Source organism: Hippopotamus amphibius, chromosome 5 (assembly GCF_030028045.1).
Source record: "Hippopotamus amphibius kiboko isolate mHipAmp2 chromosome 5, mHipAmp2.hap2, whole genome shotgun sequence".
NCBI classification, from domain to species: Eukaryota; Metazoa; Chordata; class Mammalia; order Artiodactyla; family Hippopotamidae; genus Hippopotamus; species Hippopotamus amphibius.
In genome coordinates, this window is record NC_080190.1 from 139,367,339 (window position 1) to 139,382,679 (window position 15,341).

Here is a 15,341-nt window from a genome sequence, read left to right on the forward strand (position 1 = left end):
AACCCCCTCTGCAACACCCACAAGCCTACTCCACCTCTCCTGCCCCGGAGTCACCCACACCGTTGGCTTCCCATCGGGTTTGACGAATGGGGGCACCAGACAAAGATGGGAGGGCCAGGAGGAGAGCAAAGGGGTGCTGTTCTCCCCACGTGAACCCTGTTGCACTTCAGTGTCTGACAACAGCTCTGTCCCTTTGCAGCCGTGGCTCCGGCCGAGCGGCCCTTCCTCATGGTAACGAGCCTCAGTGGACTCCACTATTTGCCCCTCTCGCCCCCTGGCCTGGGGAGAGCAATGGCTTCCCGCTGCTGCTAGTTCCTGGTGGCCAGACCACGCTCCACCCCCCCCACCCCCCCCCCCCCCGCCGCCCCGTTGTTCTCATAACCCCGCCCATGGGTTTGCAATGGTCCCTTTATTAAATTCTCTTTGTTCAAACCCTCTGAGGTAAATTCTGTTTCCTGCCAAGATCCCAATGCGACCCCTTTGCAAAATAAATATAGCAGTGCTTGTTTCCTCACTGAGGAGGATGAGCAAACACCAAAGAAGACCAGCATCTATGAGAAAAAAAAAATGCATGAGCAAAACAAACCTCCACCAAGCTGTTTTGGCAAACTTGATATATTTAATGTCACACTTCATGTCAAAAACAGCAAAATATAGCTAATATCCTCCTTGCTAACTTCTACTCCTTTTTTGAAATGAAGGAGAAAAATATCTCACCCATTCACTCCCACCATCAAAAAGCCTCCATTGGATAAACCCCAGGAAAGCCTGGTTCTAAAGACTAGTGATTCTCTGTAAGTCCCATGGATGCTTAAGACAGATGAGCTTTTCCCCCATCTTTAACCTTTTGCAACTACAAAAAGAAAAGGAACATTTTCTGAGTCTTTTTCTTTGGTGCCCAGAATTTAATTCACTATACTGCAGAATAGGTGATGCTGCCTTTCAAAAACTAGAAAGAAGTAACACAATAGGGAAAATAAATACATAAAAGCACTGTTTTATCCGAATTGTAGAAGGTAGTATATGACACTCTCAAAATCCATGATCAGTTCTAAAACTATATCTCAGATGGCAGTTCTTTTTCTTCAGTCTAGGTGTTTATTTACTTAGCTGGAGGCTACAGTTCCTTTATCATTAACCCACCCGAAAGAATGTTTGTTGAACTTGCAACAAGTTGATAAATTTACAGTTTTCGAGAATAACTATAATGTTTTTGTTGGATCCTCTTTTTTTTTTTTTTTTACAGGCCTCTACTAACATTGTAGCTCTGAATTAATAAGCAGAGCACATGTTTTAGGCCAGGCACAATTAACTAATTACACTATCTCTCCCGCATTTTACTTTAACACAGGGCTGGCGACTGTCACCTCAACCCCCCTCCCAATGCCTTCTCCAGATCCATTCTCCACCCTCTTTTTCCTCTGTGCCCAGCATCTGCACTGTCCATCCCCTGCCCTCTAGCTTCTTGTACAGTCTCGCCAATGGGAGGCACCAACAGGAGCACGAATACCCATGTCCTCTGCACACTGGAATCTTCGGTTCTGGCAGGGGCTGGTTCTCCAACTACACATCCCTGACTACCACTGCACCTGGTGGCCTGTCCCAGAGAGAGGAAAGCTTTTCACTACCGAAAGCTCCTGGTTGCCTTAATATCCCTTATCTGTTTCTCTCATCCTGCCTATATCTCTGTACACAGCACTTCTGCTAAATTCTCTCCAGGCTCCTCCAGAGTGTGCCTTCTGTTTCTGGCTCCATCCCTGACTGACAGGAGCAGGACTTTGGATGAAAAGCACAGGGCGCCCCTCAGGCAAGGGGAGGTCCCCCAGGTACTGGTTTCTGAGCACTTGTCAGGTGTGCCCAGGGTCTGTCCCTGGCTTTGGAAGAGCAACGGAGGTTGAGTTCTAGTGTCTGAGAACCACCTGGGAGCTTATTAAAAATGCAGATTCGAGGAGAGACTAAGAAACTATCACAGACTAGAAGAGACTAAGGAGACGTGATGACTGCATGCAATGTGATGTCCTGGATTGAACAGAAAAAAGGACATTCGTGCAAAGGCTGGTGAAATTTGAATAAAGTCTATAGCTTAATTAGTATTATGGCATTGATATTAGTTTGTTAATTTTGACAAATATATTCTGATTATGTAAGGAGTTAACATTAGGGGAAGCCAGGTGAAGGAAATATATGAATTTTCTGTACTATTTTACAACTTTTCTATAAATATAAAATTAATCCAAAATAAAATGTTTATTTTTTTTTAAAAAAAAAGCAGATTCCCAGACACTGACCAGAACCCTTGAATCAGAATTTCAGCAGTGGATATTTAAGCAGGTGGCTTGAGAACTAAACTTTGAAAATCACTGACCCTAAAGGATTTGGAAACTATTACCTCAGGTTGAGATAAGGATGAAAACAATTGTTTACAAATGCCAAACTGCAGCATAATTACTTGACTATTTAAGGAAAAGAACTCATCGAAGCTCTGTCAAAAGTTCACCTTCTATTCCAGTTAATTAGAATGATTCATCCCTCGACCAGTCTCTGTATTAAGTTTCCTTCATAAAAACACTTGAAAAGGTACAGGTAATTATAGGACCAAACAAAGAAAGTGACAGCAAAGCCCTTCCATTTCCTCCTCCCTCTGAGATCAAAGGTTTTTTTGGTAGTACGTGTCCTTTTTATTTCCCCCAACTTTGAGTTTCCAAAACAGCAGGGCCAACCAAACAGACTGCTGGAGAGTGAGTTTCCTCATCTTTTCCATCATGGGTTGCCCTGTTTCTCTGAGCTTTAAGCTCTCCAAAGGCAGGAGCTCTGCTTTCAGTTTCCTCTGTGTTCTTCTCCAGCTCAGTTGAGTGCTCTTCATCCACTACTTTGATGGCTTGACAACCTGCACTTCCCCACTACGCTCATATCTTTGCCTACTTATTTTAGATATAATTCTTATTATGCCATTGGAACATGTAAGAAGGGGATGGGTAGAGGTGAAAATGTTGGCATTATTATTACTCATTTACCAACAAAAATGTTAATTGAGAATCTACTATGTGCCAGGCACTGTTCTAGGCACTGGGGAATCGAACAGTGAATAAAACAATCTCCACCTTAGGAAGCTTAAAGTCAGACCAAGGAGACAGATGATTAAGTAGATAATTGCCAAACAAGCTATCTAGCTTCACCCTTACCATCCTCACACTTAGCACATCATGACAGGGAAACTTGAAGAGGAATTAGGAATAGGATAGGTAGGTTCTAGTTCCTGGTCTGTCTCTGGTAAGAACTGATTTTAGAGGAGGCATAAGTCTTTCTGACCCTCAATGCTCTCATTCAAAACGATTGCAATTAAAAAAAATCTGTCTTTCTGTCTTCCAGGGGTTGTTAAAAAGCTCAAATAAACCCAGTGACGGGGCAAGAATGAAGATGTAGATGTGGAGAATGGACTTGAGGACACAGGGTGGGGGGGTGGGGGGCAAAGGGGAAGCTGGGACGAAGTGAGAGAGTAGCATAGACATATATACACTCCCAAATGTAAAATAGACAGCTCCATGGGAAGTTGCTGCATAACACAGGGAGATCAACTCAATGATGGGTGATGACTTAGAGAGCCAGGATAGGGAGGGTGGGAGGGAGTCAGGGAGGGAGGAGATTTGGGGATATATATATACATACAGCTGATTCACTTTGGTGTACCTCAAAAATTGGCGCAACAGTGTAAAACAATTATATTCCAATAAAGAGCTTTAAAAAAAAAAAAAAGCTCAAGTAACAATGGATGTGGAAGTGCTCTGATTACTGCAAAGTGTTATACAAATGTCAAGCAGTAGAAAGTAATGACTTAAACAGTCCCCGCCCACTAACTCTAAAGCAAAACACTCGTGGTTCAGTGGTCTTCCCATTAAGCAGAAATTTCAGACAGTAAGAATTTATAAAAGGCAATCTTTTCAAAGATCGAAGCTCTGTTGCTTTGGAGTTAGCAATTAATGAGAATTAGATTAACATCAAAGAACTGGGTCAGAGGACAGAAGTCGCCTGTGAAGAAAGCAGGCCTGTCATTTTATTCGTAGCAGACCCACACTGGCTTCACTCTCCTGGAATAAACAGGGCTCAGTTACTGCGCCTCTTGTCTGAAATTGAAAGGGTTTTCTTAGCCAGGGCCATTCAACATTTCTATTTTATTCAAAGAGAAGCTTCCAGATCAGAGATGAAAGAAAAGCTTATCCAAGTCAGTGCTAGAGCATACAGTCCTGTGAGCAGTTTTCATAGAATGTCTTATAAAAGATGATGCTTAGAGGGAAGTTTTGAAAATCCGATTTGCTGTTTCAGATAAATGCAGTGTCTATTCTCAGCTTCTAAGGTAGAAAATGTTCCATCAGAGCAGTTTACCATCTTCCTCTCTGTCTGGAGAAGTCGATGAGCTTCTAAGGGCTCTCTTTGGATGCCATGGTAACAGCATGATTCTGGTCAAGTCTGTTGTGTCTGGGGTACAGCTTAAGGAACTTTAAAATGCTACCTAAGAAAATATGCACGACAGCCCTGCTGGCATACGTGAACTGGACGCATGACACGTTCTCTTCAGGGGCACATACACATGTAAGCCTTGACTGTGTCCCAGCACTGGGCCAGCATGAGGGTAACTAAGAGAATGGAAGGCACCATCATAAAGAACTCACAATGGGTGTGGTCTCCAGGGAGCCACAAGAATATATAGGAATGATATCGTCAAGTTTTAGCTTTTATTCCAAAATGTAAATTTTATTCTCCAGTTCCTGCTGTGACTTCAGGGGTGGAAGTCCTTCATGAAGATTACTTCAGCGAAATATAGACATGAGATAAAGCTGACTGTTGAGCATAGGAACAATAATGAGATCAGAAAGAAGTTTAAGTTGTTCATTTGGGTCTTCAAATGCACTTAGCCTGAAAAATCATGAAGAGAGAAAGGAGAACTATTGGGCTATGGAAAGGAACAGCATGTTGGGCTTTCTGGGCAAGGCAGCATCACATCCAGGGTGTGGGACTCTCTGAAGTGTCCTCAGACCATCTCCCTAAAGATGATACTTTCCCTTCACCTGGAAGTACTGAACAAGTGTCAGATGATGGAGACTTCCTTTTCACTGTGGTTAGTACACATGTGCGTGTTTATACCACTGTCAGATTATATCAGCACTCACTTTGGAGCTCACCATTTATATGAACCAATGACCACCTCAATCATTTCTATATATGCGAAAGAAATGTGATCAATGACTCCAAAGATCAAATAGGTGAGCTGAATTTCTTCAGGAAATATTTAGGAAGCACATGCTGTGAGCAACATGCTGAACCAGGAGCTGAAGGAGAAACAAAAGAAATGTCAAACCTGGCCCCTTTTCACCATTTGATGCAGGAGACAAGACAGACCCACTGGAAAGAGTCAGGTAGCAGTTTGTTCTTTCTCTTGTCTCTTAGTCGCTCTCCATTTCCTTGTTGACCTAACGGAGTTCTCCTGGCCTTGGCCTCCACCCACCATGTCCATTAACGACTTTCTCCATCTTCATGATACCCACATCCGACCCCACACACACACCTTGGCCTCCCTTCCTTCTGTGCCCAATATGAGATGATCATGGTCTCTCCACAGGCCCCTCAATATCTCTGTTCTCTTTTCTTCCCAACCCTGGATAATCCCGTATTCTATGTTCTCTGCCCTAACACTGAACACTCTTAGAGAAAAACCATGTAATCATGAAGATGCCTTCAATGAAATCATGAAGAAAAGACCAGTGGAGAATATTGATTCCCTAATTAGAATGCAAGTTCCTTGCAGGAGGGACTGTGTCTCATGCCCAGGGGCATATCAGCAGGCTCAATAAATCCTTGTTGCAATGAGTTAATACCAAAACCAAAAAACTAGAAAAGAAGGGTCCATACTCATACTTGGACAAATAGATTTTTTAAACTTTCACACATGGTTTATATGCAAATAAACACAGTTATTCCAAAATAAAGCATTCAATAAAAGAGCCTTAAAAAACAGCTGGTAAAAGTTATTCTATGGATTTCAGAGTTCTAAATTTCTTCAAGCTTCTTGTATAATTCAGAATTTTTATAACTTAAGATGGTTCTTCTTGGTAATTAAAACAATGGAGTGAGACCTCACTACACTGCATGGCAAATCATCTCTAAAGCTTCACCAAATAGAAGCCATCCTCAGGTCATATCTGTGTTTCTCCCAGGGTAAAATGAAAGGGTCTCTCCATGTTGGCCAGAAAGGCAAATATCAAAGGAATCCTGAAACATCACGTTTCAAAGAGAAGAAAGCCCACATCCTTATGAGGGCAATGGCCCCTGTGCGGTGTAAGATTTCAGCAGGACGCTGGTGCCTGAACAGGGGCCCCTGATGGACTCGTGGGTTTCTGAGGCCACACTGGGAATGCAGAGTGCCCTTCCTCACACCAGGGGCAACACTGTCTCAGAGCTGGACGGGGGCCATCGCTCCAGCAAGCCAAGTGCGCCACAGGCTGCGATCCTCTTACGGGCTTGGCTAGAACAAACCCAAACGTCACCTGATTATCCTACAAATGTAGTAATATCCGACAAGAGGCTGATTGGACAGCACACGATGTCATTTCCTCTAATTAAGGAACGCTGGAGAAAAACCGAAATAGCCACAAAGCACTGTCAGCAAAACAATCAGCAGCAACAATTAGCTGTCAACTCAGTCTTCAGCTGAGTCTTGCACAGGGAGCAGGGCTGGTTGTTACAGGTTTCCAATCAGCGTGACCGCAGGAGTCAAGGGCGGCCAGGCGAGCAGAGACCGCTGCACACCGAGGGCGTCTGCGGGGCCGGGACTGGGGGGAGGCAGCAGCGGGTTGGTTGGTTGGTTGGTTTGTGCACAGCAGTGAAGAGGGACGTTATGAAGAATACTGCTGCAAGCTCCCAAAGCAGCTGGAAGTCTACTGGCTGCAGCCCATGCTGTTTATTTGCCCTGAATCATTTTTCTTCTTCTCAGCCTGAAACAATTCTACGAGTCTTTAAAATCTATAAGCAGTTCATCTCCAACTCCTTTATGAGGGTTTCACAACTTCAGCACATGTGAATTCTCCCTTTTTTCAACTCTTATAAGAGATTACCAGCTATATTACAAGGTTCCAACAGTAGGAGTTGAGAAAAGTATATAAAGAAACAAATATAATTGTCACAATTTGTCATAATTTGGGTACATAAAGCAAAACCATTTGTCTTCTTAAAACTATTGGAAGGTGACCTCTACCCTTCACTACATCGCTTCACTCCTCCTCAAGAGAGTGACTCCTTAAATTGCTCAGACTGAGTGAGGGAGAAAGTGCATAGAGGTCTGTATACACTCCTTTCTCTTTCTGGCCTCAGCAGCATGTATTTTTCTTTTCCATGAAAGAAGACTTCAGCAATAAACGTAATAGAATGCCTGATTCTAGCTGATGCTGTACATAATTTAAACTCATTCTTCAATCGAGGATCACTGGGAATAAAGCTGATATTTAGCCTGATATCTGCATTTAGTTCCCCATCCATAGCAAACCCAGCCCTGATTTCTTTTGCATCAACAATAGGCCCAACTTGGGAGGGTGGGGGGGACTCGAGGCGGGGGGGAGTTGAGGGAGGGAGGGAATATGGGGATATGTGTATAAAAACAGATGATTGAACTTGGTGTACCCCCAAAAAAAATTTAAAAAAATAAAAAATAAAAATAAAAAAAACAAAACAAAAAAAAAAACAATAGGCCCAACTCAAAAATACATTTCCCAGCCTCCCTTGCAGCTAAGGGTGACCACAGAGATTAAAGCATACTTCACTGGTCCCAGGAAACCAGGACAACTCTTAACCTGGGCTGACTCAGGTAAGAGGCTTGACCTTGTGCCTCTCTGTGTTTACCTGCTTAGAATACTTCCACGATGGTCCCAAGTTGAACAAGATATGTTAAAACAATTTAATGATATTGCCAGAACTCTCTAACGTGATGTCTCTTACTAAGACATGGGGGTGGGGGTGGGGGGGTTTCAAAATACCTGGATACAAAAGCAAAGGTAAAGACAGAAAGAAAGCTGATGCTATAACCCAGCAATCATGGCCAGCATTTTTGTATGAAATCCAAAGAAGAAGGACAACTTAAGAATAAATGTAAAATTAACCTTTATTGAAAGTTGAGAAAAAATAGAGAAAACTAGAATTCTGGCAGCACAGTCCCATCAACACATCACAAGACACTCAAAGTTGGGAGGATTCAAAAGCTGAGGGTCTCTAGGCAAGAACCTTGCCAGGGGGCTGGGTCCTTGCTAGACTCCTTTAGACAAGCCTTTGAAGCATCAATAGAAACTTCACACAGGCACCTGTTACTTGAGCTGAATCCAAGGTGGAGAGGACGACAGAATTGCCCCTAGGATGCAGGCTTCAAAGGTCTAAGAAATCCCCTTAGAAGAGGAAGCAACAGAAAAATTCCTGCTACAAGAAAGAGTCAAGGTTTTTGTGTGCTAGGAACACAAAACTCAAAGAAGAATTTTAAACTTAAGAAGCTTTAAATATGCATAGCAATGATAATTATTCAATTAAATTCAATAATTTAACTAGAAAAAAACATTTAAATGCCTTCATTTACATATGTATACACTATAACCCAGTTTATTGTTAAAGTAAGGTTACCTTCACAATATTTGGACTTCGAAAAATTTTAATCTCATTATTAAAAGCACAGTTGGCAAAAAAAGAAAGCAGCAGCAGAAAGAAAAGAAAGAGTGATTGTGTAAAACACTACCTCTCAAAGTGTGCAAGAATCCTTCAGGGATCTTGTCAACATGCAGATTCTAATTCATCAGGTCTGAGCATGAGACCTGCAGTTCTGTACCTCTAACAGGCTCTCGGGTGATACAGATACTGCCGGTCCTGCCCTGATGGAAGAACAAGGGACTCCCAGGCCCAGGATTCTGCACTGACCAAAGAAGAGGTCTGCTAGCACTGAGGGCGGGGCAGGGAACTCTCTCCCAACCAAGCTGCCTACAGCTACGAGGCAGAAATTGAATGCCATGAAGAAGAACAGGAACGTAAACAAAGCCCCAGTCCCAGAAGAACTGGGAACCCCCAACATGGCCCCAGCTTTGCCCTGAGCACTGGGCAAGAGCAGACCGCAGCTAGGAGAGGGACACCGACATGGAGAAAGACCCCTCAGTGGACGAGTGTGGAAGGTCTGCTGAAAGCCGAGGATGGAGTCTGGATGGTGAGAAAAACCTTTGGGCACACCAGGCCACACACAAAGCGTGAGGTAACTTCAGTCCACCCCTGGAAAACTTTGCAGTCTGGTCGGCTGAAGAGAACTACAGCAATCAAGAGCCCAACCCCACCCAAACTCCCTATTAACTGCTAACCTTAATAACTGCTCACAGTGGACTAAACCACTCTTACATCAACAGCCTTGCAAAAGAAGTGTGCCCATTTCTGAGCAGCAATGTTATCAACTTTATTACCTACTGCTCTTCTACCAACAACATGCAACATCCAATCAAAATTATGAGACATTCAAAAAGCCAAGGGAAAACAACCTATTTTCAAGATGAGGCCACCAACAGAACTGGACAGAGAGATGACCCAGGTGTTGGAAGCATCAGACAGAGACTTTAAAACAGCTATGATTAATATGTAAAATGTTCACATGGAACAGAAGGATGCAATCCAGGAAGAGATAGAGAATTTCAGCAGAGACATGGAAACTATAGGAAAGAATTAAACAGAAATTCTAGAAATAAAAATGCAACATCAGACGTGAAGAATTCTTTGATTGGCTGATAAGGAGACAGGACACAGCTAAAGAAAAGAATCAACAAACTAAGCATTTCAATAGAAATTATCCAAAGAGAAATGGTAACTTTAAAAAGTGTCCAAGAGGTGTAGAACAATATTTAACAGTCTAATATGCATGTAATTAGAGTACCAGGAGGAGGAGAGAGAGAGAGAGAAAGATGCACTGGTATTTAAAAGGGGGAAAGCATAGTTTTTTCAATATATGATGCTGGATAATGTGGACACATGTAAAATATTGAACCGTGACCCTTATTCTCACACCAGATACAAAAACTATCTCAAAATGTGTCAGATAACTAAATGTAAAACTCAAAACTATAAAATTTCTAGAAAAAAGTAAGAATATCTTTGTATTTTTGGTTTTAGCAAGGATTCCTTAGGACATAAAATGGCTATCCATCAAAGAAAAAATTGATAAGTTGAACTTCATGAAAATTAAAAACATCTGCTCTTTGAATGATGCTTTTAAGAGTATGAAAAACAAGCCACAGGCTGGGAAAAGGTATTTGCAAAGCACACATTTGATAAAGGGTTTGTATCCGGAATACATTCTATTATAGCTCAGTAATGAAAAGCTAGATAACTTAATTCTTAAAATGGGTGACTGATTTGAACAGACACTCCACGAAAGAAGATATGCAGATGGCAAAGAAGCACATGAAAAGACGTTCAACATCATTAATCATTAGGTAAATGAGAATTAAAGTTACAATGAGATAACACTACAAACCAATTCAAATTGCTAAAATTATGAAGACTGATTATACCAAGTGCTGGAGAGACTGTGGGGTGACTAAAATTTCACATATTGCTGAATGGAATGCAAAATGGCACGGTTACTTTGGGAACAGCTAGAGGGATTTTTTTGTATAATGTTAAACATATGCTTGCTACACAGTATATGACTCAATAAACCTACTCTTAGTAATTTACCCAAGAGAAATGAAAACACATATCCATACAAAGACCTATTAATGAGCAATTATAATAGCTTTATTCATAAGAGCCAAAAACTATAAATAACCCAAATGTTCATCAGTTGGTGAATGGATAAACAAACTGTGATACGTCCACACAATGGAATTCTACTCAGCAGCAAAAAAGAACAAACGACTGGTACTGGCAACAACATGGATGAATTTTTGAGATTCTGTGAGATTTTTTAAAAGAAATCTGAAACAAAAAGCTACATACTACATGACCCCATTTATATATTCTGAGAAGAGGAAAAAATCTAGGAACAGAAATCAGATCAGTGATTGTTACTACAAAGGAGCATTCGTTCAGCTGTTGGGCATATTCTGCATCTTGGTTGTGGTGGTGGGTTATAGGACTGTACACATTTGTTGAAGCTTATCAAACCGCAAATTTCAAGAGAGTGAATTTTACTGTGTGTTCATTGTGCCTCAGTAAGCCTAACCAAAATAAATAAATAGGCAAATAGTGCTATGGCAAAAGGATGGCTCCTGGTCAAGTGTGAATCCACATGGAAAAAATTAAACTTGACCCTCTACCTCACATCACATACAATAAAAGCAATTCCAGATGGATCGTGGCTCAAAATGTAAAAGAAAAATAATATAACTTCCAGAAGAAAACATAAAACTTCTTTGTGATCTTAGAATAAGGCCAAGATTTCTTCAATAGGTACAATAGTGCCAACCACAAAGGGAAAAAAAAGGGTAATTTACACTATTTTAAAGGAATTTCTGTTCATAAAAAGAGTAAAAAGGTAAAACACAGGAAAAAAAAAGTAGATATTTACAACTTATATATCCTACCAAGGCCTCAGATCCAGAATACATATTATTAAAAACGTCTACAACGCAATAAGACCATTCAATAAGGCAACCCAATGTTTTTTTCAGAAGACCTGAATAAGCACTTCAGTTTTTTGTGTTTTTGGTTTTTAAGACTTGAAAGGGCTTTTCACAAAACAAGATATTCAATGGTCAATTAACATATGAAAAAGTACCCCCCCCCCAAAAAAAAAGAAAAGAAAAAAAAAAACCAATAAAAAAAAAAAGTACCCAACTTCGCTAGGGAAATACAAATTGAAACTACAATATGATACTACTTCATATTCACCAGTAGAGACTAAATAAAAAATCAAACAAACAAAACAGAAAATACCTTGTTTTCGAAAGGATACAGAGAAATCAAAACTCTCATACACTCCCAGTTAGCATGTAAATTTTTAAATTAATACAACCATTTTGAAAAACTGATAGTATCTGCTAAAGCTGAACATATACCTACCCCATGATCCGGAAATTCCCTTGCTGCATACATAGCCAACAAAAATGTATATATAAAACCAAAAACAAAATTTGCCAAAGCTGACTCAAGAAGAAATGAGAAAACATAAATAAATCAGAAATTAAATCAGCAGGTAAAAATTCTTCCTTCAAAGAAAACAACAAGTCTCAACAGTTTTACTCTCATATTCCACCATACATTCAAGTAATAAGCAATTTCAATATTCTGAAAACCATTCCTGGCAAGGAAAATACCAGAAAAAAAATTTTATACAATCTCAGGACTAAAACTAAATCTTAGCTAAATATAGAAAGAATAATGCATCATGATCAAATTGATTTTGTCTGAGCAATGCAAGGTAATTTAATGTTAGAAAATCAATTAATATAAATTACCATGATTAAAGAATAAAAAATCATTTCATCAGCTCAGCAGATTAGAAAAGCATTCAATAAAATTCCACACCCAGGACAACTAGCTTGCTTTTAGCAAACTAGGAATAGAAAAGAAACTTCTTAATCTGATACAGACTATTAGTAAGGTACCTCCATCAAATGATGCACCATAACTGATTTAACACAACTTGCCTACTGTTGGATATTTAGATTCTCTCCTCTTGTTTTGTTTTATTTGGCAAGTTTAATTTATGCTGTGATGAACATCTTTGTGCATGTTGATCAAGTTGCCTAACCTCTCTGTCTCAACTTCCTCATGCATAAGATGAAAATAAAATATACCTAATAGGGCTGTTGCAAGGATTAAATAAAATGTTGGATTTGAGTCTTAGGGAATCTTGGGAGAAAAGCGTGGTCTATAAATCTGAGGAAATTTGTTCTGCATTTACCTGGCAGAGGATCTCTCAAAGCACACCTCAGGCTCAAGTCAGGAGAAGTCACTCTGTCAAAAATAGAGAAGGTTCTTATCTTTAGGTTATCAGGAACTAAGGATATAATACCCGAGGAAGGCCCTCAGTGATGGGGACCATTACTTGCTGCAGGATTCCCTTGCATCATTTGATGTCTTCTACCCCTCCCAGCTACTGTGTCTCTAGTCAAGTGAAGGTGGCTACTACCACGCTCCCTTCCTCTGCCCTTGATCTGCAGCACCCCGTTTCTGCACAGCATCCAGAGTGAAATTCTAAAGTCTGAGCATGACACACCACACCCCCCTGAAACCCCTTCCACAACCTCCTCTTATCCACGGGATAAAGGCCAAGCTCCTTGACATGACTTCTAAGGCCCTTCATCATCTGATGCCTACCTACTTCTCTAGCCTTGTCTCTCATCCCCGTACCAGTGTCTGGGCTCCAACTACACTGGGCTTGCTGCAGCCCCTCACTCCTTGCCACGTCCCAGCTTTCACACACACAACTCCCTCTGCCAGGACTACCCCCCCCCTTCCCCTGGCTAACTCCTACTCTTCCTTCTATCCTCCACTTAATTGTCACTTCTTCACTCAGGCCATCTGCTCCCTTTGACCTTGCTAAGCACCTCTATTTACGCTTCAAAGAAGCCTCCAAGTCTTCTTCTGTAATATCACACATGCAACTACTAATTCAGTGTATCTTGTCTTCCCTGAGGGCCCTGGGATCATATCTGCTTTGTTCACAGTTGAATCCCCATGCCTGTCCCAGCACTGGTCTCACAGTAGACACTTAATAAATATTTACTGAGTAAAAGAATTTACTAAACTCATTCCTCAGTTAGCTTTCCAGCTCATCTTTTGAGTCATACTGATAATTTAATCAACTTCCTACTTCATTACCATACTTCATTGATTAAGATTCACTGCTTGTAAGAGACAATGCTATTTTCCATTACAAAAGGAATGAAAAAATGGTTACAAATTAAACTATGATACAATACTAAGATTTAGAATTTTTATCTTGTACTTATTGAAAAAGCTCCATTAGATTTACTTAGGCATGGATTTTATTATATTCATAAAAAAGGAAAATGTAAAAATATTAGTGAAATAATTTGGTTAGTTGCTTCAATTTAATTTGACTTAGATATCACATTCAAAACCCATTCTTCTGAATCACTTTGCCACAGGGTCCAATGACGGTGTTTTCCACACAACATTATCCCCAATGCCAGCAAGAGATTTAGTGTTGTAGCATTTTTTAAAGGTGCGCTCAAGTATTACATTTGGGAGTTTCTTCTAAGCTTCTGATGCCCTTCTACAGTGTTAATGCTGGCAAGAAAATCTTGCTAACAGGTGTCAGCGGAAGAGTTCAGTCAACACCTTGGACCACATTCCTTCCTCAGATGATCATGGAATGGACCGCTGACTGAAACAATCAGCAGTTTTACTCGTCTTGTCACGCAACCAGAACTACCAAGTTCATGCACGCACAGGCAATGCAGCTACAGCACAACCACCAATAGCAATAAAAGGTGCTTTCGGGTGTATGACACATCCCAGTATCAGAGTATTAAAATGTGACGAAAATAAGACATGTCTTAGAATCAATGAAATACGAGTGGTTGAAAAAGACTCTTCAAGTGAACTTGGGAAAGTTAATAAAAGGAAGAATGCAAATTCATTCTCTCCCTCTCCTCTCCCCATCTCATTCTCTCTCCCTCTCCCTCCCTCCCTCTCTCTCTCTCTCACTCACACACACACACAGTCAATCACTCACACATGGTCAGAGGCTCCTCACATGTTGCAGTGGGGAGATGAGTGCAGGAGGCACAAGCTGAGCGAAGGGTGGGGAGAAGTTCAGCTCACACTCCTCCAGCCCAGCCCTGCGGCAGGTGCTTCCACCCTGAAGGAAGAAGGCATTTCCTGCCTTTCCGCTAGCCCAGCCATGCTCCCCCCATGGACAGTGTCCTCCCAGAGGGACTGCTTTTTTCTAACTACTTTTTGACCTATTAAAATACCTCTTTTGCTTCTTTTTTTGTGGGGGAGAAAAAAAAAGAACATGAGATCTATCTTCTCAAATGTTTAACTGTGTAATACAGTCTTGTTAATTACCTCCTGGCACGATGTTGTACAACAGATCTCTAGAACTTATTCATCTTGCATAACTGAAACTGCATGCCCATTGAATAACAACTCCTCTTTCCCCTTCTCCCTCAGCCCCTGGCAACCACCACGCTGCTTTCTGCTTCAGTGAGTTTAACTATTTTGATACCTCATGTAAGTGAAATCATGCAGTACTGACTGACTCACTTCACATAACATCCTCAAGGTTCACCCATGTTGTTGCATATGACAGGATTACCTTCTTTTTTAAGACTGAATAATATTTCATTGTATGTGTATACCACATA

At 40.9% G+C, this 15,341-nt stretch overlaps 1 protein-coding gene across 2 annotated transcripts in view; it reads right to left on the bottom strand.

The window, feature by feature from the left end:
* The window catches only part of NCALD (neurocalcin delta), a 340,760-nt gene that overhangs the window by 287,870 nt on the left and 37,549 nt on the right, over window positions 1–15,341 (bottom strand). For both annotated transcript variants that reach the window (XM_057734911.1, XM_057734909.1), the window contains exon 3: window positions 12,908–12,960. The gene's annotated coding sequence lies outside the window, so the exon portion shown is untranslated. The remainder of the gene's footprint in view (window positions 1–12,907; window positions 12,961–15,341) is intronic.